The following is a 27546-nucleotide window of genomic DNA, read 5'->3' as shown; positions in this document are numbered from 1 at the left end:
ATTCTTCTAGTTGTATTTAGCATTCATATTTAGAGAGAATTCCAATAGAAAGTGGTTCTTTGCTACCCAAAAAGTAGATTACCTAACACAATGAGGTATGTCTTTGTAGCATATAAATTTGCAGTTCTTATTGAAGTGGGTATCTTTTCCTCTCTTCTTGTTCTCCTTCAACATTTTGAATATGTACCCACAATATCTATATTTTACTTGAATCTTGTAAATGGGTGCACTTTCGATTGAAGTTTACACCCTTTATTTTCCATATTGAGAAAATGACTAAACTTGATGGATTATTAGATTTATTGAGCATTTTAATCCTATCTACTATTGACAACATAGTAAAAACTAGTGATGACACTCTTGATAATATTAAAATCTCACTACAACATGCACAAGAGAAGATTGAGTTTCTCCAACTTGAGTCACAACTACAACAAGAAGAGCTACAACATAAGAGTCATCTTTCTGAACTAGTTTTTGTTTAGAATAATTCTTTGTTTAAAGTTTACTCCCTTCATTAGACAAAACTTGATCATATATTTGAGGCCATTTCAGGAGCATATTTGCATGAATATGCAGAGGTTCAAGTTGTACTTCCCAAGCCCATCATCATACCTTGGGAAGAACTTATTAGCAATAAGAACATAAGTGGCATTGGATATCACAAGGATGTTTCCTTTCACATTATGGACTATTCTAAACCCACCAAGTTTCAGTGTGCTAAATTTCTTCAACACAACTCATCTTCACATGCTCCTCTTCCATAACCACTTCAAATTGTTAGATGCGAACACGGTGATGAGGTTGGACATGTGAAAGATCAATGATTTGATATTCGTTCTTATGAACTTTATGAAAAACATACTATGGATGTTCTAGAAACATGACTCCTTCAAGAACATATATTCACCTTGGATGGAGTGCTTGTTGGAAATGGTCTTCAATAATAAAGAAGGCATATCAGTCATACCTCATAGTCTAGTATCAAGTATTAACATGTCTTGCAGTGGAGATATATTCATCTTATGACCTTATCCCTAATAGGGGGAATTAATGATCAACTACCAGCGTTGAAGATTTATGAAGCAATCCTAAGCCGCATCTTGAACCGGAGCTAACTACTAGAGCCTAGTGCCAAAGTCAACCATAGCTAGATTTAGAGTTGTATCTAGAGATATATTGATGCTGCATGAGAATGTTTTTGTTGGTTGCCTCCCTTAAACCAACACCAACCGAAGACTTTGGTTTATTCTATATTATTTTGTGGTCATCTTCCAACCATCATCATAGAGCACTTCCACTTTATACAAGACTTCAACTTCTAGTCAAATTCAGAATTTTTCTATGAACTACTTCAAACATAGTTATAAAGTTGGTGGGCATCCTTAAAACACCACCAATAGAAATTTCATGTTCTTCTACCTCATTTGGTTTGTGGTCTTCCTTAAATCACTGTTTTAGAGGGTACATTAAGCCAATGTATGCCATGCAATTTTTTGTTTCAACTCTCTTCTTGGACTCACATACACCCCTTCAGACTAAGGGGGGAATGTTAGACACCTAATCGAATAGGGTATGTGTGGAGGAATTCCAACAATTATTGTAAGTGTAAGAGACCTCTTGGAACATGAAACCAAGGGTCACATAAATGTATTAATCTATAAATATTTTGAATAGAAATGAATCACATATTTATCTAATATTTACTATATTTTTTATGTTTTAACACTTCTAAAATTTTATTCAAAATATTAGCTTTCCCATTGGATTCAGTATGGTAAGATGATCCATGATCCAATTGAGTACCCAAACAAGAGAAATAATTTATTCCAAAAATTTCTGGTGAAAATTGGATTTTTGTCACTTACAATAATATTCAAGAATTCATGTAGCTTTTTGATTGTTTTTTTGAATGATTCTACCAATTTACTTACTTTAAAAGGATGATAAAGAGTTAAAAAAATGACAATATTGTGTCATTCAAGATACCACTACCTTAATGATATTATTTCCTTCAAATTTGGGTAAACCTCTAATAAAATTGGTTGAAACTTCTTCCCAATACTAGCTTGGTATGGCTAAAAGTTGTGGGATCCCTAGGGTTTTGATTATGTCCCTCATTATGTTGGCATACAACACATTTAGCCACAAAATTTTAGACATCTATTTAATACCTTCCCAAAAAAAAATATTTCTTGATCCTATGGTAGTTTCTGAAAAACCCTAAATGTCCTATTAGATGAGAATTGTGTATTTCCAAAATGAACTTATATTTTAGTCGAGAATTCTTACATATAAGTGATCCCAATGTTGCAATAAATCATTCTTCCACATAAAATTTTATACTACATTAGGGCATCAAACATGAGGGGTGTCTCTTTGATCCTAAATCCCCAGAACATGCTCTCAATTTGGAAAGGAAAGCTGAAAGTAAAAATATGGTACTAGAAGAGTGGTAAATTAAAACTATAGAAAACATCATGCTTCCCTTTCTAGCCTCACTTAGTCAATATGGTTGACCCCTTAGCAAATGGATGAAATAATATCAAAGGAACTATTTTTCAATTTTGCCAATAATTTCAATAAGGGGCATACATCCCATGAGAATAAATTATTCTACATAGACTATCAAGAGGAAGAATAACAAGAACTGGTGACATCATAAGATATAGAGATAGAAGAGAATACTCCAACAATATCTATTCATGCATTGATCAACATCAACACTCTACAAGTCCTCAAGATATAAGAAAATATCAAAAATAAAAGGGTAATAGTATTGATTGATTCATGTAGTACCCCTGATTTCATAAATTACAAATTAGAAAAACATCTTAACTAAATTATATATCTAGCACCATAATTTCAAATAGTGATTATATATAAGGGCACCGTGAATTGTTCAAGTACATTTCATAGTATTAATTTAAATATAGATAAGTAATTATTACATAGTTCCATGACTACAATCCCAATGGGTGGTGTTGATGTTTTATTAGGGGTCTAATGGTTATGTGAATCATTGGGAACAATGGCCGTTAATTTTCAAGATATTGTTCATGATATTTTCCTTAGAATGTAAGGAAATTAAGCATAGGGGCATCCCAAGTAAACATTTGAAAGTGGTAAAATCGATTAGCATGGCAATCGATTTTGACAATTAGATAGCTTTCATGTCTTCCTCTAACTTTCTAAAGTGTACTTGCACAATTTTTTTCATTAGAGGTTCAAGCATCTATATCCTCTTCTCCTAATTTGGATGTTGAAAATATTATCAACAACCATTCCAAATTATTTGGAGAGATTCCTAAGTTTCTTCCACTTGTTCGATATCATGACCATGATATTCATTTACGATTTGGAATTGTACCACCTAACGTTAGGCCTTACATGTATCCATATGCACAGAGGAGTGAGATTGAGCATATGGTTCAAGAAATACTATATGCCATCATCATTCAACCAAACCAAAGTGCTTTCTCTTCTCTAATCATGATGTCTATAAAAAATTTGATTCATGGTGTATGTGTTAAGATTATAGAAATCTTAAAAAATAAGTAAATATAAATTTCTCATTACTGTCATTAATTAATTTTTAGAAAAATTGCACGTAGAAATTTTCATTACTAAGTTAGATATCCATTTAGGATATCATCAAATCAAAATCAGGAAAGAATCTATTCCCAAAACATCCTTTAGAGCACATAAAGATCATTATGAGCTTTTAATTGTGCTATCTTGACTTACACACTTTCAATAGTTCAAAACTTGAAGAATACTATTTTCAAAAACATCATTATAAAATTTGTTTAGTACATTTTGATGACATATTAACATAAAATAAATCTTTGGAAGATTATCTACAAGATGTTGACAAGGTCTTAACACTATTGGAAGAGAAAAGAAAAAATATGCAAAACTTTCTGCCTGTTTCTTTGGGGTTCCAGAGTTGGAATACTTGGGACATATTGTATCTCATGAAGGTGTCAAAATGGACCCTGACAAAGTTAAATCTACGATGGAATGGCCAATCCCCAAAGCCTTGAACAGACTTAAAGGATTCCTAGTGTTTATAAGATATTACCATAAGTTTGCCAAGAATTATAGTAAAATAGCAATGCCTATATTAGAATTATCGAAGAAGGAAGCATTTACTGGACTAAAAAACAACAAAATATTAGCAAAAACTTAAAGAGGTTGTGTGTACAATTCTTATCTTAATCACATTAGGCTTCACAAAAACCTTTGTCATGGAGTTTGATGTCTCGGGCCATGCAATTGGTGTAGTTTTTATGCAAGAAGGAAGGCCCCTTGCCTTAGAAAGTAGTAAAATTATAGGAAAGAAGTTACTTAGACCCGTCTATGAAAAATAACTTTTGATCATATTGCATGAAATTAAGAAATGATGTCTATATCTAATAGGATGACACTTCAAAGTAAAAGAAAATTATGATAGTTTGATGCAATTCTGGGAACAATGACTCTATTCCAAAAAGAAAAAAATTGGTTAGGAAGATGTAATGAATTCAAAGTTGTTTATAAAAAGGAAAAGTAAAATAGTATGGAAAATGCACTATCAAGGAATGAGAAAGACACAAAGGATTTATTTTGTGCTATTTTCATTTTGCTATCTAGGTGGAAGAATACAGGATAGAATGGATCAATATGAGAAGGAATGAAATATCATTCGACAACTATATGAGGATTTTCCTTTAACTTTCCCACAAAGAGGTCTAACTAATTATCCTCTAAAATGTTCTATACCTTGAGACTCAACCTCTGGAATTGTTGAATGTGCTCTATAATTGGACCTTTTTGTTAAAGATTTACCAATTGACTAAATAATATATTGCTCATAATATTCCCACAATGTGGTATAAATTCCTTTGTAAAAGTGGAACAAGATAAAATAGATTTGTTTTTCCTTTCATAAATCCATTTACAATATCATACAAATTGATCTGGTTTAAAAAGCATAGACTAAATATTTACCTTTTGTAAGTGATGCAAGAACATCAACCCTTGGAAACTCATTTTTTCTAGATGTCAAGGGGGTGGAAATTCCAAAAAAAAATGAAAATCATTCAATTGTAATTTGTATAATTTTAGAATACTAGATTTTTGGTGTTACTAAAAGTGTCCATATTCTAGGAGAATATAGATTTTTAGTTATTTTTTGAGCTGGTGTTATGAGCCATATTCTAGGAGAATATAGATTGTTAGTTATTTTGTTGAGTAGGTGTTATTAGCCAAATGGGCCTTTGAAGAAACAACAAGTGCCCAACTGAGGTGTCAGATTAGTTTTGGGCTGATAGGTCGATGTCCCATTTAATTAAGTTTTTTTTAGGATATTTGTTTATCAGTTAAATATTTATGCAGGTATAGCTCAGAAGGGGCAGAGTCCAGTTGTTAGAGTCTACCAAACAGAGCTTGTAAAGTGTCGAGGGCTCAGACATGCCGTTCATGTAAATTACTATAAATATCTTTGTTGGGTAATGGAATGTCCCTTTTCTTCCATGAACATGTTTTGTAGAGGCGTGTGAGTATTTCTGCTTCATATACAATCCATGCAAGTCTCCAGGAGAGAAGAGTATACCAAGGAAGTGTCTCAAGTGGGGAAGATATATGAGAGGTTTTCTTTTCAAGCCAAGGAAGTGTCTCAGGTGGGGAAGATATATGAGAGAGATCACGAAAGAGGCAACTCAAACAAAGGTTATGAAGTCCAAATTCCCATCACACAGGCATAATAAGTGATTGGCCATGATTGTTAAGCTGTCGATGCCTATGAGGGCTATATGAGTAGCCCGAGTTTCTCAAGAGAAGGGAGAGGGTTGATTGAGAATGATTCCAAATGAGAAAGTTAGAGGGAGATTGGACTACGATACATGCATATGTCAGTCCTATTGTATTGCTTCCACGCTTGGGATGTAGATCATAAACGATTGGATAAGCACTCCACCTCAAGTCATCTCACTTCTTTTTACATTGACCCTCTGAGTTGAATCAAACACTGAGCTTTATTGATTCCAAATTTACGGAAGTGAGAGAGAGTGTAGGCGTTCAAGCCAAATTGATTCAGGCACACAAAGGTTTGGAATCATCATGTGAGTAGGCAGTAGTTAACATTACTAGGAAGGGTTCTATCCTACTATTGATCAATCAAAGGCCACCGTGGTATTATTTCAAGTCTGCTAAGCAAAGAAACCGTGTAGTCTTTCAAATCTAGAGTTTGTACTGTTTCTTTCTAACGTTGTTTTTGGATTTTAAAGTGTAGTTGGCCCTCAAGTTATATCAGGGACAATTTCATCTGCGCACAACCAACCATAATTCAGTGTTCAGTCCTTTGAAAAAGTACCAAACAATAAGGAAGGAATGAAATTCCACGTGAAGTTAAACATGGAAGACGATCAAATTATGATCGGGACAAGGCACAGTTGGTCCATAGACAAGTTGATAAGTTGGAGAATGGGATGGAGATGCAACTCCTGAATACCCCCAAATAGCAGATTTCCAAACTCAGAGTGAGATCCAGCCTAGCTTGGTCAGGCCTTGTCCTCAGTTGGTGTAGGTTGGATAAGGAGCGCCCTTACCCCTAAATTACAACTTACCATTTATTTTAACATGATCTCAATCAGTGGTTTTTGGTAGCATGGAAAATATTTATTGGAGCCATGTCTCCACTTGCATACCAAAATGGGATTCCTATGCTCAATGATATATATATATATATATATATATATATATATATATATATATAGACACACACAGAGTATCTGGGGATCTAGAGAAGCCGTGTGCGTGCTCGTCGTCATGGGAAAAATTTACGAATGAGCTCAAGGAGTTGTAGGGAGAAGTGGATCCATTTCATCAAAGTGGTATCACACCGTAGTAATGCTATTCGAAATTCATAAAAAAAGGGGGGGAGGTTAAAGCATCCATTTGACCAAGAGATAAAAAGGAATATTTTTCGCCAGTGAGGGAAATTATTTGTGTGATAATAGCTTGGAACAAGGTAAGGAAAACTATAACTACTGAAGGTAGAGGTATAAGGAGTTTGGTGACAGAAAATACCAAAGGTTTTGAAGTAAGAGTAGAGATCAGTGGCCAAGGAAAGGTATTAGTGCACAAACTAGGGACAAGTGATGAGAAAATAGAGCTTAGCCCACAAAGATTCCAACCAAGCAAATACTAGAGGATGACAGCTAGAGTACATCAAAGAAGAGGACAAGGAGAAGATTCCAACGTTAAGGGATGTAGAAAAGGTAAATTGGTCTTTAAAATTTTTATTCTAACCTAGGGAAGAGATTGAAAATTATAGGTAGTAGCTATCATAACGAGATAAGTTGTGACAAATCCGATAGAGAATGTGTAACTCTTAGAGAGAAAACAAGAAGCTCTTAGTAGAAGAACCCTCACAGCAGCAAAAGTTGTGGTAATTTTAGAAGGAAGACAACTAAGAATGTTCTCAAGTACTGGGGCAGAAAGGAACCCTTGTAGTAGAGAGGTTTCACTTGAAGTTTCAAGCCAAGGTCGGAAAGAGGAGAGGATAGAAGAAGTCCTCAAGGGAGAGGAGAAGAGAACAAGTGAAGTTATCAAGTGGTGAGCAATAGGTGCAATAGCAAGAAATCATAGGAGGCTTTAGAGGTTTCAGTGAGAAGGTGAACGCGTGATACCAAAAGGCCAAGCCAAAGGAGAGAGTTTTGTGAGTTATCTTATGGAGGCTTGTTTGTAGCTCACAATGGGCACAAATAAGTTCATAGAGAGGGAGGAGGAGATGAATGAGAATGGTTCAAGAGGAAGCCACCGACATATGGTGGAAGATTCCAAAGTAAATTACATAACAAGGACAATGAATGATTAAGGATTTGGGTGAGAGATGATTGATCTAAAGGAAAGAATCAACATAGTAAGCATGTTAATCCAGGAAATGGAGAGTGAGGACTAGAGAGTTGGGTGGAGTATTATGAAGAAGGTCCAGTGACCTATTAGGCAATTGTATGCCAAGAAGATGAGGAGGAAGATTAGATACATATTGAGTGCTTTGTTGGGAGGTGAAGAGCTTATATTTGCAGTATAATGAGGGAGAAAGAGTTCACTAATGTGGACCAAAATAAGGATCACTCCTTAGTAAAGATGAAGATGAAGATGAAGATGAGGAGAAGAGACTGATGGGAAGTCTCATGGATTGTGTAAAAAGTCCAAAATAGTAGGATAACTTGTTGACAGAGAAGAGGGGTAAAGAGACTTGTATTTTTGAAATTGATAAATCGCTTGTGAATGCAAACTTTGAAAGTAGTGAAGATGGACAACAATTAAGGGCTATCACAAAGGGATAAGATAAGGTAGGATTATCGTAGAGATAGTTTTATGATTATTAAAGGGAATGTAATGCTCAGTGGACATGTGAAGAGAGAAGCTACATATGCTAGGTAATATATTTACCTTTAGAAAATGAAATTATACTGAATAATTGTAAAGTCGAGTTGGCAGGTAAAGAACATGGACCGATTGTCGAAAGAAGTAAGAAAGTATGGAGATAACCTCTCAGAAGAAAGAGGAAATGAAATTGCCTCCTGAAAATAATCAAAGTGAGTCCTACTACCAATTGATAAAACAAGGATTGCAACAAAGAGTTCAAAGGTGTTTTATGAAGATATTAATTTGGAAAATAAAGAACTCTTGAAGGTTATTATCAAGATAAGAAGAGACAAAGATTTGATTTATGGGAAACATCCACAATGAGGAAGGAGGAAAAGAATTCGATATCATTCTATCACCATATGAAAAAGAATTGAATTTATAGAAGACTGGTTAGGCAACCCCAACATTGGAAAAAATTGCACACGGACTGCAGGCAAGGAGAAAGAAGGGGATGAGACACTAAAAGCATCTGAATAATTTTCTAATTGTTATGATGTCAAAACTACTAGGATTATAATTGAAATTTTAAACAAAGGACAACATGAGGAAGGAGATGAAATGAGAAAAGTTGAGACAAGTTTATCTCATGAAATGGAATCTTATTTTAGTATAATAAACTAAGGCATGAATCTTCTTTGAAGAATAACTGGGAATTACAAACGATGAAATTACATGTTGTGGTGTGGGTAGAAATGGAAGAGAACAAGTAATCAATGAGAAAAGAGATTGCAGTGGAAAGCAAGGAAATACATCTTCCATAAATTATCCTTTGGAAAAGCTATCAAGTTACGAGAATGACAAGATGACCATTGAAACCATAATTTTTTTGAGTTACTTATGGAAGTGATTGGCACTAGCATGATGGTTCAACAAAGAGATGAAATGGAGGAATTGAGGATATTGTTAAGGAAGTATGGAAAAGTAATTTGCTAGAGAGTATAGTTGACTACAAGGAGTGCATTAGAAAGACAACTAGAAAGAAACAAAAAAGCTGAGTATGTGATCCTAGAATATTTCAAATGGAAACAGAACAACTGGAACAAGTATGTTATCAACTATAATACAAATTTTGTGACATTGAAGGGCTCAACAATCAAAGCACATGACTAGGAGGTTATCAAAAAATTTCAACCTAGGGAGTATGATGGAGGAGCATCAACCCTAGGAAACTCATCTTTTCTAGACCCCAAGGAGGTCGTCAAATTCCCAAAGGAAAAGAGATTTACCTCAATTGTAATTTGTATAATTTTGGAATATTAGATTTTTAGTGTTATTACAAATGTCTTGATTCTAAGAGGATCTAGATTGTTAGGTTTTTTGCTGAAGTGGTATTATTGGCCAAATGGGTCTATGAAGAAATAACAAGTTCCCAACTAAAGTGTTAAGTAGTTTAGGTTGATGGAAAGATGTCCCATTTGATTAAGTTTTGTTAGGATATTTCTTAATTATTTAAGTATGTATTCATGGGTACAAACATCAAAGGGGAAAAATCCAATAGTCAGAGTCTAGCCGTAGAGCTTGTAAATTTTAGAGGGCTCAGGCATGGGGTCCATGTAAATTACTATAAATATCTTTGTTTAGTAATGGAATGTTTCCTTTCTTCCTTAAACATTTGTTGCAGAGATGCATGAGTATTTCTGTTTCGTATACCATCCATATAAGTCCATATAAGTCTACAAGAGAGAATAGTATAATGATGCAATGTTGATATAATGAGTGGTTTTCTTTTCAAACCAAGGAAGTGTCTCCTATGGGAAGATACATGAGAGAGAGCATGAGAAAGGTAGCTTGAAAAAAGGCTATGTAATTCCACTAGAATCCAAACTTTTCCCATCACACAAGCATAATAAGCATTTTGGCCATGCCTTTTAGGTTTTCAATGCTTCTAAGGGTAGTATGAGTTGCCTAAGTCGCTCAAGAGAGGGGAGAGGGTCGATTGAGAATAAATCTAATCGAGCAAGTTACAGGGAAAATGCATTATGATACATGCATATGTCATCCCTATGTGATCACTTCCACGCCTGGGTCATAGTTAGTAAATGATTAGATGAGCACTTGACCTTGAGTAATCTTAGTTCCTTTTACATTGACCCTATGAATTGAATCAGACATTAAGCTTTGTCAATTCAATCTTTGTGGAAGTGAGAGAGAGTGTTTTAATTCAAGCCATTTGATTCTGGCACATAGAGGTTTTCCATCGACATGTGTGCAGGTGGAATTAACATTACTTGGAAGGGTTTTTTCCTGCAACTAATCGATCAAAGGTTGTCATGGTATTATTAGAAGTTTGCTAAGTAAGGAAACTTAGAAGTCTTTCAAATCCGTTGTTGCGAAATTGTGTTTAAACATTGTTTCTGGATTTTAAAGTATAGTCAGACCTCAAGTTATATCAAGGACAATTTCATCTAGATGCAACTAACCAAAATTCTAGTATTTGACCCTTTGACAAAGTTCCAAACAAGAAGGAATGAAAGAAATTCCCCAAGAAGTTAAACATGAAGGAGTTTGGGATCAAATTTTAATTCGGACAAGGCACAATTGTGTTGCAAATGAGTTGATGAGTTGGAGCTTGGGATGAAGAGTACAATTTCTAAATAACCCTAGATAATTGATCTTCGAACATAGAGTGAGAGTCAGCCCAGTTTGGTTGGGAATTGTCCTTAGTCGGTGTAGTCAGGATATGGAGTGCCCCGACCCTCGAATTACTGACTTTAACATGATATGAGTCATTGTTTTTTGTTAGCGTGGCAAATATTCATTGGAGCCCTCTCTCCACTCCGCGTACCAAAAGGGGCTTCCTTGCACTCAATGATGTTTTGAATATATGTGTGTGTGTGTGTGTGTGTGTGTGTGTGTGTGTGTTTGTGGATCTAGAAAAGTTATGTGCGCTCATCATAAGAAAATTTTACAAATAAGTTTAAGGGGGTGTAGGGAGAAGGGGATCCGCTAAGGTTGCCACTGGCTATAGTTCTATTTGGAATATCCATGTTATAGGGTTTTTACAATCAAACTTTTTTGTATAAATCTTTAGTGTGAAGTAGTTTTTTTTTATTAAAATTTTTATAGAAAGTTTTTTAAGATCACTCGTTTGAGATAGAAGAAGGTCAAATACGAATTTTGAGGTGCTAAAATATAGTAAGCCAAAATCCCTTGATAAAACTCAAAATTCATTATATAATCTTTTCTAGCTCATAATCCTTGATTTTTTCTACTCCTTTAGTTAACAGATGGGAAATTTTTCATCTCCAAGTGTCCATTATACTAGCATGTAGTCATGTGGCAGAAAGGTTCCTCTTTAGAATTCCATGCTCCAAACCCCTTTGCATACTAGATCATTAGCCTTCATGTTAAGACAATTCATTACATTTTGCTAATATTTGATATACTCAACACCTAGTCTAGCTCTTGGTCACAAGGCACTTAAGGGTTAAGCGCTTGAGGGTGTTGGTGTCTCAAATTGCTCTATTTTTACCCTATTCCCATAAGTCTTAACCTCTGTTTTATCTCTGTTTAACCGTCTCATTCCTGCACTAGTCCAAGATAATAATTTATTCCTACATATACTTCGTATTCCATAATTAATATTTATTAAGTGTTTTATTAATTACTTTACATAGATTTCATACCTTTTAGTATCTCTTGTAACTTATGTTTAACTTTCCTAAAAGTAATTGAAGAACTAAGTGTTAATCATTATTTAGCGTGATCAGTGCATGTCGATTCCTGCACCGCCAAGGATGCTGCTCTGTGATCTTCGTGATATTCCACGCGGATGTTTTTGATCCACAACTCCTAGTTCGGTTGCGAACTATCTAAGGATGGACATTGGCAGCGTATAGTCAGGGGTACTTGTGAAGAATATGGTCTGCGACTAGCAAAGTTCAAGCTTTATTATAACCATTAGTCGATTTTGTAATGTTGTTTGTTAGTCCGTTCGACCGAAAGGCTTGAATAGGAAATGACTCTAATTAGTAGAATATGGCTAAGCCCGAGAGATTGTATATAATGTAGATCGTACGTAGAGCCAAGCTAGCAATCTCAGAGTTCTAATTTTATTTACCTTGTAATTTTGTATCGCCCCCGATTCTGGGCTGGACTCACATTATCATGTATATTTGTTGATCAAATTAATACAAGGAACATGCCATGTTTTCTTCACGCTATATTTAATTTTTATTTCATGCATGATTAAGTGTTGAATCGTTTCATTTCATAAACGAGAAACGAGCTGGTTGGATAGGGCCCAACCAACCTAGCTCATTTACCCTTGTTCTTTCACCATTTAAAAAGTCTGTGTGAACATTTATTCATTTGCAGTTGCGTGGCTTGGCTTTCTCTTACATTTATTTTAGAAGTTCCGAGTTAAATTAATTTCATTGTCAAGCGTGAATGGATCCATAGTTTGGAAGTTAATTAAGTTTATTTCTTTTGCAATTTCTTTCCTGCAATTACTTTCTTGCAATTTCCTTCTTGCAATTCTTGTCCTACAATTTTTTTCTTAGTTTAATTATACTTGGGTCATGCAGAAGATTCTTCATGTACTAGTGCATGTAGTTTCTTGCAATCCAGTTTATTCATTTACTTTACAACAAGTGTTACGTTCCTTTTCTTGCTGATAATTTCATTTATTATTGTAAGCAAATGTATTGTTAATTCAAGTAATCATTCTCAATTTTAAGAGTTAAACTTTTGAAGGATCTATACATGAATTAAGGAAGAATGTTATACTTTACACTTGCTTTTTATGAGTTAAGAAAAAGGAACAAAAACATTATAAGTGAATTGCCGAAAGTTATTTGATGCATGCAAATTATTTTGACCGTTGCTTGATTATTTTGAATTGTTTCTTCTTTATGAAGTTTACTTTCATTGCAAATTTTAGTTAATTAATGCATTCTTTTTCACATGTAATTTTTCTTAGAATCTAGCTTGCAATTGCAATTCTTTTCAACACTTCTTTTAATTCTTTCAAAAGTAAATTGGAAACTTTGGTGAAGGAAGCTCTATCTCGGTGCAAGAGCTGGTCTCTTGTCACAGGAACTGAGTGCTCTAAGCCTTAAGGCTTAGAGCACCTCCATAAAGACATAAGTCTTCAGTAAAGAATGTAAAATATACCTTTTCACATAAGTACTGTACTTGCACTAGTGCAAGCAAGTTGCAATAGTATAAGAACAGGTTTCTTGGTGTATAAGGAAGATCAATTGGGAAGCCGATCTTTTCAAGGGCCCACTTGTTAAACTATTAGCCATCTATATTGAAGGTAAACATAGTATTTCACTTCAGCATTTAAGATTGCTTCCAGTTGTGTGAAAGTTCCTTTACTTGATTTCCTCGCAAATTATTCTTCTACATTCCAGCACTAGAATTGCTTTGGTGTCGATTGTCTTTAAGTTTGTTTTCTATCTGATTCTACAACATTTCATTTAAGAAGTAAGATTAGGAATAGGAAAAGTTCATACCACTTCTGTCATTGCATGTTCTTCGTCTCTAAGTTTACGAAACCCCTGGGTTGACAATTAAGTGTTGAGGAGTTTGCTTAAGTGCAATTCTTGCACCCAACAGAGGGTCTAAAACCATTGGAATATTGGAAGTTTAGAAGAAGCACAACTTCATGTTTTATTGATATATCAAGCTTGTACAATAGTGTCTACTCCTATAGTATTGAGGTTCCACTACACTAATCCACTATAATAGGCTCCTTGACATATCATCTCGTAGAAATTTGGAAGGGAGAGGAGGCTAAAACCTCTGACATATTGATATCCTAATAACCATTGACCTCTATTTTTTGACTATCCAACTAGATATACTATTAATATAATAAAGGTATTGGCGTGTCAATGTCTTGATAGTGGTTAACTACTGATATAAAGGTTGAAATTCCATGGTCTATATGGCCATATTGACTCCTAAAGATTTCATAAGGATAGTGTCATTGAATTAGCATATATCTCAATATCTAGTGACTAGGATTTATCAACTGAGGGATGTCTTAGTGAAATTTGATAGGTCCTTTATCCACCATTCATAGTGAAGAATTTGTGTTTTTCATTTGGTTTCTATTGTTAACAATATTCAAATTTCCTCTTGAAATCATAGTATAAGCCAATAATTTAAGGTTTTCCCATCCAATGTCTGGTAAAGTGAAATTTTGATGTTTGTCACAATAGCCTAGCGATTTGATAAAAGTGAGGGCATAGTTCTTAGTTATACAACATAAAATAATATAAGTGGGAAGAGTTAAGCACTTGGCTATAATGTTGGTCTTAAATCAACATATCATTGTGGGTGCCAAAGGAGTGTAAGTGCTTGATTGTAAAATCCTTGCATAACACTTGAGTGGATATGGTTGGATTGAACGAAGCTCATAGTAAAAGTGTTTCATGTTTGTCCCATGCACATGGCACACATAAAGGAAATGAATCCATAATATTATCACGAGTGGGATGTGTTAGGTTCCTATACCAATAAGAGTCATAATTTTGAACGACTAAGGTTAAGCCTTGTAATATTGTACATACCTTTTCTTGCTGCAAATGTTTTCCATATTAGAAAAATTAAAAAATGTAAATAGGGTATGTCCTAAAAGAAAAATCAAAGGACAAAAAGAATGAGAAAAGGTCAAAAATTGAAAATATATGAAACCCAAAAAACAAAAAGAGACCATGAAAGTGAGCAAGTCCAAATTCCACTACTATTTACTTTTATGCACAATAATGATTGTGTGCAGCTTGTTATTCGTGCCACAATCCATGGTAATCAAACTGTTTAATCTTGATTATATCATGCTTTGAATTTTATGTTTATAGTTAGAGAATAGAATCTGACCAAATAGCTTAATCTTGGTAGATCATTAGATAGATAGAGAAAATAACAGGAGCTCATCAATTTAATCTAAGCCCTCGGATGATATAAGGTTAGAAATAGATAGTTTGTTTTATTAAAAAAAAGATAGAATAAAGGTTTGCGAGCCTAAATGCACCCAAATGAATGAAGGAAAAAATGTTAGAATAGGTAAATGGGTAAGTAGAAGAAATGTTGCCGAAGTATAAAGTTAATTGGATCAAAATACATGCATGATGCTTAGACTCATATTTCAATATGTATGGTCAATTATGGAAGCAAAGGTTTACAAGTTCATGTGATTAACTCCTCCTCATTCATTTTTCCCCTTTACTTACTAATTTCCTATCCACAAGTATGTTCTAGTACTTTAAATCCTACAAGTCAAAGAGGCTGAGAGCATTTCTTTGACTTTTCGTGGGACCAGACCCTCGGCTTAATGACTTATGGACACAAGTGCTAGAATCCCCTTCGTAAAATCCATTTCCCCCCTCATTTCCCTAATAAAGCCCCCCTCTTCCTATGGTTAAATTCTTTTGCCTAGGAAAAGTAAAACCAACTCCATGTAAATCCCTTTTCACCCAAAAACCCACAAAAAACCTTTTATCCTAGGTATTGAGCGAATGTGCGCAAAAATTACATTTTACCTTTTTACTTAAGGAAAAACCCACTCCACCACATGTCATATTAATTATTAACTTTATTATATAACTCCCCGATGAAACCATTTTCCTGTATATTAACTAAATCCTTATGTAAATACCCCCAACCCTTAGTTTTAATAGAAACTATTACATTTTCCCCATATCCCAGCAAAACCCACTTAATTTAACAAATGTCAATTAACCTAAGTTAATCCTGTCATTAAATTCCACCTGATCCCTTAACCTTGTGATTAACCCCACGTTAATCACAAACCACCGTGATTAAGACCCCTGGCCCCCCTAAACTCCCATTCATTTCCTCCACACAAGTTTTTCAGCCGACTACCATTGGATCAACTACCCACTCAACCAAAGGTGCACAACCATATCGGCCGCGCCCGATGGAAGAATGTTACCCGCCTGATAAAGTGGTTTTCCACGACCCCTCGAAGGCTACGTGTCAAGCTCTAGACTCTATCAGGTGAACCCTCCCGAAAACCACCTTCGCCTAATAAGTGGTGCGATGGCCTACAAAACCACCTCCCCACTCAACCCACCAAACCACCTACTGTTCATTCAAAATCACCCGCTAAAAAATAACCATTGCTCCATAAAAGGCCGAGAAGCCTTTTTTCACCCTTTTTCACTCATTTTGTCTATGAACCAGTGTGATTCTTACAAATGCCAAATTCACCATTTAAACTCCAAATTAACCCCTAAAGAAAGTTGCACAGACCCAAGTTAACCTCTTAGTCCATACCAGATTCGTTCGGATCTCTGCAGCTACTGTGAACTCCAAAATTTGCAGATTATTCACCAAATTCCAAGTATTTCACCACAAATTACCACTTGCCCTTTCAAATTTGGAAATTCTTAGCCTTATACAGTTTTTCAATTAAGTAAAATTAATTGAATAAATACTTTAAATTTAAAAACCCACAGCCGAACCCTCTGAAAAATCCCAGTTGGCGTGAAAAACTTCTGAATAAACCTATAAAGCGAAATTTAAATCCACAAGAACTAAATTATGGCTGCCCCTATTGCCTTGGATGTTAGACCTGTCACAACTCCCCATTTGGACCTCGACCACCTTCCCTTGGCTGAAAGGGATTTCCAAATTAAGGATACATCTACCTAGAACCTCTTGCTTAAAATCCATTGTTTAAGTAGGGATAGATACCTGAATCATGTTGATGATATAGTCCTTTGGGAGTCAAATTTTCCCAAATACCAGTTCCCACAGGTACATGCTTTCCCTGAAATTGTCCCCCAGTGCCATGCCTATTACATTCCCAGCCTGAGAGCTATTATGTCCCTTGACCAAAAGATTCTATTCACCATTACAGTTGATTCCATAAATGAAATGATACAACTCCAACTGAGACCAAACCTGACTCCACTCTCAATTGGAGATTTGTTAGACCAATATTCCAAGTTAAGTCCCTCTAGAATGGCCTAAATGTTCCAAGATTTCATTGTTGAAGAGCAGCACATTCCTAAAATTCCCCCCCCCCCGCCACCATATCTTTATGCCATGTTCTCTGAACGAGGCAAACAAATCATAATTTGCCATGATATCATGTGTCCTAGACTGCTCCACTCATGAATTTGTTGATGAACTTGTCCTCGCCTTCATGTCAATTTATACCCCAGGACAGCCTCCTGGTGTTCTGTCCAATTACGCTGAGTTCATAGCTGAGAGAATGCATGAAAAATTCACCAGGATGCATAATGAAAGAGTTTTTAAATACTCATCTATCCTCTACCTATGTTCCTATATTATCAGCCAAACAGATTCCTTTTTCCCCTCCAGAAGCTGAATACCAAAGGCTAGCCCAAGTTTGTCATTTTTTGGACCCAACTATTCCACAAGTTTGAGTCACCATATACCTATTTAGATTTCATAGATTCTTTTCTCCATCCAATCATGACTATGTTGAAAGGAAGCCCTCCACCCAGGATAAGTCCAGAGATCAAAAGGGGACTTCAGTTGTCTAAAAAAAGCAAAGTGGAAGATTTGTACCTTTACCAAAACCACACAGAGATAAGAATTTATGGTTTCCAGCTTGCACCATATAAACTACCCAAATACCTCCCAATGAGGTTATTTGATCTAGAGTACTATAGACAAATAATGAACTCTGATGAGATAAATTTTGTCTCGGCCAAGAAAAGATCACAATTTAAAAAAAAAAAACCAGTTAGGCCCCTTCATCTAGAATTCTAAAGAGATAGGAAAGGAGGCAGACCAAATTTTACAGCGAATGAACTTCCAAAAGAGGTTCATGTGGACGTATGACCCTCATTAATTTATGACCAGATTGAGAAAGAAGGCCAAGTTGGGACCTTATATTTAGCACCCCATACTAGAGACAGAAAGATATGCAAATCAATCTGGGTGGGTGGAAAACACTCTTGTAGACAGAGAGAGTACAAAGGTAGATGTAGAGAATTCCTTATGTGACTTAGAAAGACAATTTGATGAGAACTCGTTTCTACAGGTACCTGAACAGCAAAGAGCCAGCCTTGAGCACCCTTCCTATCATGTAGACTCCTCGGAATGAGGAAAAGAACCTAAAAAGGAACAAGGAGGAACCCTCAAGTTTAGGAATGGGCACATCAAATATACAATATGGCACCAGTCAGAGCAAAAGACCTAGGCTAAATCCTATTTTAGAGCAGGAAGACACAAAAGGCTTAGTAGAAATAACTGATACTGAGCTAGATAGAAGTAAAGGCATAACTCTATCTGAGGAAACACAGGGGCCATCTACATCATAGACCCAGATTTTGGAAAGACAACTAAGTGTAGAAGTATCCTCATTCGGTAGGCCTGCTGATAAGGATAAGGATATAAAAGATAGATATAAAAGATCTAGATGAGAAATGAGAAACTAAAGGTCCAAACTTATGCCCAGTATCTCAAACTCACACCTACCAATAAGATAAGGTTGATGTCATCTTTTGATATCAAGGAGGGAAAATTATAGATGTCCTTCATAAAGCCAACTGCACAATAGCCAAGTACATCAACAGATTACAAGAGAATTGATTTCGAAGTATTGGTAAGGGATATTCATCTGATTGACCAAATTGAATTGCACAAACATGCTGGAGAGATGATATACTCCACCTTAACAGGTAAAGCCATAGTTGATCATCAGTTACAGAATTCATTGAGAAATATCTCAGCTCAATATCAATTAGAGAAGGCCTCCTCATAGGCCAAGGATACTAGAATCAAGTCTTTGGAAGACTTAGTGATTGAATTGGGACATGATCCCAAAGATATCAAAGCCATTGAACAGCTGATAAAGAAGAAAAATGATGACATTGTTGCACTGAAAAAATAATTGAAGATACCTCAGCTGCAACATCCATAAACACAGGAGGTCTTAGAGAGCCAAACCAGACATGAAGAGTTGATGGATTTGGTCTTAAAACTTCATGATCAGTTAAAGGAGACAGAGAAAGAACTAGACACTTTAATTCAATTGAAGCAAAGTGATATTGCCACTACATCAACAAATGTCATCCCAATGATCTCAACAACAGTCCCTTCAATGCTGGAAGCCTCATTGGCTCTCACAGCTCCCATGCCTACAGCACAACCAGTTTCAGGAGAGTCTACATCAGAAGTAGGTGCATCAGGAGAGAAAGCAGCAGAGTTGGTCAGAGCCATGGAGGAAATGTCTATTCAGGCTACAGAAATGAACAAACTGAAATAAAAGGTGACAAGCTTGGAAACAGATTGCAAGCTTGCCAAGATCATGCAAAAGGAAGAAGTATAGAAAGCAGCCAGAATGAATGAAAGATTAAAGGTCATGGAGAAAGATATAACACTAAAGGAACCCCTTGGGCAAGCCAAGGAACTATTATGGTCCAATATCATTGACTTTGTCAATGATATTTGGCCATCCATTCAAGTGATTTTTGAACAGATAGACCTAATAAAGATAGCTACAGAAGCTATCCAAAAAGTCAAGGAAGAACTAGGAGACATGCCTGAAGATGCAACCAAACTTATCCACTTCCTCAACAGTAAAAACAAATATGAAATTCAGGAATAGGATATAGAGGAAAGGACAGAAACAATTTTGGAGACCTAAGAAAGGTCATCTCCAAGAGAGACTTAATGTTAAACTTGGAGGACAAGTGTCAAAATATGCAGGTAGCAGTTGATAGATTTATGGCCAAGTTTCAAATTTTGAGAGAGAAAGGGTTACCGAGTCCCTTGGTCATAAATGACAAGCTCATGACACAAAAGGATTATGAAAAAAAAATCAGAGAGTTGCTAAAGAATAGGCTAGTACATCACCAATAAAGGCATTGCCAACAGGCAAAGTTCTTTACCAGACATTTGAAAACCTTTTCTTCCTCTAGCATGAGGTGAAACACTTATTCATTACTAGGCCTACTTTTGCTATGTACACTGAGGCAGATGAGATATATAGAAGTATGTTGAAAATCAAGTTACTTGATGTTGAATTATGGGAAAATTTGACTGATTTACTATAGTAAAATGTAGTAAAAGGGTTAATGTATAGTCAACAAGGTAAAAGGTAAAGGCAAGCCAGCATGGTTAAAGAGTATCTGTGCCAAAGAGTATCAGATGAAAGCCAAAAGTAACTAAAGCCTCCAGCGTGAAAGTTCAAAAAGAAAAGAGCATAAAGGGCTATAAACCAAACTGTAAAGGCTAGCAGCACCACAATAAAAGGGACAACATGAAAGGAGTTCACTAGATGTCTCTATCTTCTTGTAAGAAGATATTTGTATTTCCTAGATTAAATTCCATGTTATTTGGGATATTTTGTAATAAACGTTTGTATAAATACTTCACAATTCGAAGTATGTAGGGGTGGATTCTTAGACATTTCTATAGACTTCCTGATAAAAGGACTATAAAGCTATTGTATCACTGACTAGACCAGCAAGCTAGATTGATATATAAACACAAGATATTTCACAGGATTCATGTGTAGAGTGAACTGCAGACATGTATTTTCTCATGTTGTTGTTATCTTTCTTAAAGTTTTCCCACAATCTTTAATGTATATTTGAATCTAAATGCTATAACTGGAGTATTATCTCAGAATTTTTTTAATTACACTCTGCTTTAACAGTTAGGCATGTAAATTTTTGAACTGATACCTAAGTTAATGAATTCTTAATTGCTCCTTAGTTTAGGTTGCCTCTTTATAATCTATAGCAAAGGATTCTTAATTGCCCTTTTCTTCCGATTACCCTATGTTCCTCGTTTAAGTCTCGGTCTGAGAATTCTTGATTTCTCTCTCACCCTGATTCAAACCATTTCACGCCTCTGGCCCAAAGACCTGCACTTTACTCTGCTAGCTTGCCCTTTGAACACTCCCTTTAGTGAGTTAATTCCACTTCTGCTACCCTTCTGTTGACTCCATAGCCCAATGGTCTAAAGACATCACTCTATCCATCTGTTTTAAAGATTCCACCATCCAATCTTCAATAAAAATCGAAAACCCCCCTAAGCATTCATAACTAGCCTAAAATCCCAACAAACAAAGCTAAATCATATAGAGAGAGCCCTCTCTGAGCCATAGGTTGGCTAGAGCCTATGCTTAAAAGTTCGTTTGTGGTTACCTCAGTCATTTTCTTTCTTCTGATAACTTCTAGAGAAAATTCTGAGTGATAACATAGTGGTGACTCCGCTGGGGAATATTGAATCCTAGGTCCTAATAAAGATTTAAGAAAACTCTAAATCTACATTCTCAGCCTCTTAAAGTCATTTGTTAGAAGTTATCTTATATATATATATATATATATATATATATATATATATATATATATATATATATATATATATATATATATATATATATATATATAGAGAGAGAGAGAGAGAGAGAGAGAGAGAGAGAGAGAGAGAGAGAGAGATTTTCTTGAAATTAGGATAGGATTATCAACTACTGGGGCAGGGTTTGGATCTAGATTAGCCCTAGTAAAATGAGTCTTCCTAGAAGCGAGAATTTAAAAAAAAAAAAATTGCTTTTGTGAGATATATATATATATATATATATATATATATATATATATATATATATATATCTCACAAAAGCAATTTATTTTTTTTTTAAATTCTCGCTTCTAGGAAGACTCATTTTACTAGGGCTAATCTAGATCCAAACCTTGCCCCAGTATATATATATATATATATATATATATATATATATATATATATATATATATATATATATATATATATATCTCACAAAAATAATTAATTTTTTTTAAATTCTCGCTTCTAGGAAGACTCATTTTACTAGGGCTAATCTAGATCCAAACCCTGCCTCAGTAATTGATAATCCTAACCTAATTTCAAGAAAATCCAGGAAAGAAGAAAGTTCAGTTAGCCAGATACCATTAGTTGAAGCTAATTCATGTCCTGATGAGTGGTTATTTTTAGAAGAACTGTTATATACCTAGGGGGGATAATATGGGGTACCAAGGGAGTTACCCAAGGTAATAATGTAATAATGGGATGGGCCATAGTAATAAATAAGGTGGTTAACCCATGTCATGTAAGGGACCATAAGTAGTTAATAATAATGTAATGGGCCCATGGTATTAGTTGATGGTATGAGGGAACCATGGTAATGACCCATGGTATTAAATGTATGAGGCCTATATAGAGGCTAGAGACTCCACATGGAGGATACTAATAGTGAAAGGATTATTGTATGAATAGGCATATGGCTTGTGGAGTGTTCTCCTTCCTTAAGGAGTGAATGTATGGTGTTGCCCTACCTTAAGGGTTTGATAATAAAGAATCATTTCATATACTTTCTGGGTTCATTAGCATTATCTTATATTTTCATATCAGATCTATAGTATTTATGGGTTAGATATACAACAATTGGTATCAGAGCTACAACAATTGGTATCAGATCTACAAAAATTGGTATCAGATCTACAACAATTGGTATCAGAGCTACAACAACTGGTACCAGAGCACTTTCTTGGGCAAACAGTGAAGATTTATTTTTTATTTTTTTTGCAGGGTTTCGGGGGCAGCGACTTTGCAGGTCATATCTGTACGTTTTGGTGCAAGATATAAAAAATATAATTATATATCTATATTATTTGCGAAAAAATAGCCGATTTAAAAAAGAAATCGGTTGAATCGGAGTCCGGATGAAGGAGATATCGCTGATTTACAAAGCAGTGGGGTTGCAGACAATTTTCAGGGCAGCGAGTTTTTGGCGCAGATCTAGATGTGTTGGTACAATATCTACAAAATATAATTGCATATCTAGATTCTCTGGGAAAAAATACCCAATTTCAAAAAAAAAATCAGTCGAATCGGAGTCCGGATGAGAGAGATATCGCTGATTTAAAATCAGCTCTTTTTTGCAGAAATTTTGGTGACGGCGGGAGAGTAGCATCACAGATCTAAAATTCCAAATGCCTGGATCAAGATTTATACCACATGGGCAGATGCAGAATGATTGTTCCATTTCTAGAAACAGGTTATAATAGAGATTCTGAGCAATATTGACGAAACTGTGACAATTTCAAATTTTCGCCAAAGTAAGTGAATTTTTTTCAAACCCTCTTCATGGAATATTTTGCTGGAAAAGATGATAGCCCTACTATTGAAGAATTCATACAAAGCCTAAAGAAAATATATAAAGAGGAGATATGGAGGTTTATGGTACCACTTTTTTTGACAGAAGAGGCCGCCATATGGTGGAACTCACTGGGCTATATAGCCTTGACCAAAATCTCGAATGAAGAAATGGAAAAACTCCTTATGGACAAATGGTCTCAGACTAGAAAACAAGATAAGGGGAAACATGTGGGGTTATTTCCTACTGGTATATCCTTATTGCAGGTTCATGGATTGATTCAGAAAGAGAAGATTATTGTTTCTATAGATCCTAGTTGCAAGCATAATTTCATCCATGTTAATTTGGCAAAAAAATTGCAAGTTCCTGCAAAAAACATTAAAAACACACAGGTGGAGGATGAGGATGTTCAAGTGTATAAGGATTTGAAGATTTCTATGGATAAGTATGTGTTGCATGGTGATTTTTATACTTCAGAGATGGATAATATGGATGCTGTTCTGGGATATCCTTGGATGGAATCCATGGGTACTATTAATATTAATGTGCAAAAGGAATTCCTGAAGCTCTGGTATAAAAAGAAGAAAATTACATTATAGGATATTTTCATTAATAAGCAGGTAGAGTCCAAGGAGGCTAAAGCAGAAGATGTTCCAGAGTCTGATGATGAGCTAGTAATGATAGATAATCAAACACAAACAGAGGCTGAAACAGAAAAGGCTACAGGTACTGATACATCAGAGGACGGCTCAGTGGTTGAAGTCATATTGGACAAGAAGACATGACAACAGGCACCATAGCAGGGTGAATTAAAGAAAAAGACACCGTGTGTTAAAACTTCAACATATCATCACCCACATCACCCTGCAAGAAAACAATCAACACAATGGCAACCAACTAGCCACAAGGACAACAACCCCCATATGATGGACAACAAGGAGCCTAGATCCACCTAATACACATCAAAACTGAAGAGCTGCAACGGTCAACTTCCATCTCAAGCGAGCGAGGCCCCAACGAGATCGAGGGTTCACCTTTCTCTTGGATGGCTAGATGCACGTGCATGGTACCAGTGGACTACTCTTTTGAGTAGATCTTATTATTTGTGTTCTTCCCATGTTTCGGGGACGAAACATGCTTAGGGGGGTGGAATGTTATATACCTATGGGGGATAATATGGGGTACCAAGGGAGGTACCCAAGGTAATAATGTAATAATGGGATGGGCCATAGTAATAAATAAGGTGGTTAACCCATGTCATGTAAGGGACCACAAGTAGTTAATAATAATGTAATGGGCCCATGGTATTAGTTGATGGTATGAGGGAACCATGGTAATAACCCATGGTATTGTATGTATGAGGCCTATATAGAGGCTAGAGACTCCACATGGAGGATATGAATAGTGAAAGGATTATTGTATGAACAGGCATATGGCTTGTGGAGTGTTCTCCTTCCTTAAGGAGTGAATGTATGGTGTTGCCCTACCTTAAGGGTTTGATAATAAAGAATCATTTCATATACTTTCTAGGTTCATTGGCATTATCTTATATTTTCATATCAGATATATAGTATTTCTGGGTTAGATATACAACAATTGGTATCAGAGCTACAACAATTGGTATCAGATCTACAACAATTGGTATGGGAGCTACAACAAGAACTTCCCTTTGATGTGCCATTTGAAAATTCATTATTTAGAAAAAAATCTGAAAATGCACTTAGTGAAACTATTCTAGATCCTGATTTTATTGCAGACCCTGAAGTTCAATAGGCCAACAAATCCATTGACGAATACATTCTGAAATCTCCACAATCATCCATTAATATTGCCATAGCCCCTGAGCTTTTTGAAGGACCATCCATTACTTTGAGTTCACCATTATTCCCTTCAACTTCATCAATAATACCTTCTGAAGTCCATTCTTCACCACCATTTATACCTATTCTCCCTCACCAACCTATCATTACTCATTCATCACCCACTAGTCCTAGTTCTTGATCCATTAATGCATCATCTTCAAGTACCTCAACCCCACATCTTAACCCCTCCTAGCTTACAGCCATGGCAAATAGATATGCTCCTTTTGTTTTACCTACCAAAATTGGTGTTATGCCAGCAGACTACCAAAGAAAAATTGTTCAATTTGATGGCATAGGACATTACACTACACAAAAACATGTCAACAAGATAACATATTACTTTGAGTTACACGAAATTGACACAGATAATGTTTAAATGAGACTCTTTGCCCAGACTTTAGTTGGTGATGTTAGGAAATGGTTTAGAGCATTTCCTGCTAATAGTATTCATAGTTTAGATGCTTTTCACCAGCAATTTTTGAACATATGGCAAAAGAAAAAGAATCCCCTACAAATCCTTTCAAAATATGAGAATATTAGAAGAGGACCTAATGAAACTGTTCAAGATTACTGCACTAGATTCAATAATATATATAACGCCATCCAAGCACCTCCAGTTACAAACCCAAATTTTAGAAAAAACCAAAACCAAAACATTGGGAAAAATGGACTGGATCAGAATATTAGGCCTCCTTTTCAAGAAAATTATGCAGAGACATCACATCCAGAAGATCCAGAACAAGAGAGAAAAATTAACCTAATGGGACTAAATGATGAGGACACTATTTTTTTAACCCAAGATGAGGAGGAACTACATATGCTATAGCAATTACAAATATAGTCTAGAGAATCATTTGATTACAAACAGGGATATGACACTACTATTTTTGAAGTACATAAACAGTATAACCTAAGATGAAAAAAGAATGTTGATGTCCCTGACCAAACCGAGAAAACAGTGCAAAGTTAACCCATGAAAATAAAAGAAGCCCTTGTTTCAAAAATCCTCTAAATTATCCATAGGAAGAACCCAAATCCTTTTGGCCCCGCAATTGTAGACATAACCTCTGATCAACCTCTTGTTGATCCACCATCCACCTCAATTCCACCTAAGGAACTAGTGGACAAAACTCAAAACATTAGATCTGAAATTCCAGATAAGGAGATCCCTAATAAAGGAAAAGAAGATAAGCCTACTCAAGTCCCTGCTGCAAAAATTCAAAACCTTCAAATAGAAAAAGTCTCTTTTCCATTCAATTTGGGAGCAGAGATAGCAAAGCCAAAGATTTCAGTTCCTTTAACAGAACTAATCAAGAATGAAAATTACAAATCACAGATAAACTAGACCTTAAACATTACTGAAAATGAGGATTCAGTCAAATTGTTTGATGACCAACCGAAACTCATATTTGGTCCAGATGTTAACAAAAAACCATTAGAAGGAGGAATTCCACCTTTTTACATTAGCCTTAGTATCCATGAGAAAATTCTACACAATTCAATGTTGGATTCTGGGGCCTCTCACAACTTAATGCCTAAATCAGTGATGGATAAATTAAACGTAGACATTACAAGGTCTTACAAAGACTTATTCTCATTTGACTCCAGTCAAGCATAGTGTCTAGGATTGATTAAAGACTTGTGTGTCACTTTAGTCCAATATCCTACCAAAAGCATCCTTATGGATATTGTAGTTGCTGACATCCCACCAAAGTATGACATGTTGTTATCCAGATCATGGGGAGCCAAACTTCAAGGATCCTTACAACTAGATATGTCATATGCAACAATCTCTGTTTTTGGACAACCTAAGAAACTATATCAATAAACCTTAATGAAATATATGGTAAGTAGCCAGGATCGGCCTCAAAACTTTCCCATCTACTCCATAAACTCAGATATCGATTCTTTTATCTTGTATAATGCTGATCAAACCTAAGAAATTTTTTTAGACAATACTAATACAGAAGCAAAAGAAATTACATTTTCTACACAAAATGAAACTAACCAAACTACAAAACTTTTTAATGAAAAACATCGTCAAACCACTATAAATGATGAAAATTTTGTTGCACCAGATAGTGAAAATTATGAGCATGAGATATTATGGCATTTAGAATTTGATGATTAGTCAATAAGTTAGGAACAGGAGCAGGAGTGTGGATATATAATTTG

Source organism: Pinus tabuliformis, chromosome J (genome assembly GCF_031772625.1).
Source record: "Pinus tabuliformis cultivar Carrire ecotype Pingquan chromosome J, CPIR1, whole genome shotgun sequence".
In the NCBI taxonomy this organism is placed as follows: domain Eukaryota; kingdom Viridiplantae; phylum Streptophyta; class Pinopsida; order Pinales; family Pinaceae; genus Pinus; species Pinus tabuliformis.
This window is presented reverse-complemented; position numbering follows the sequence as displayed.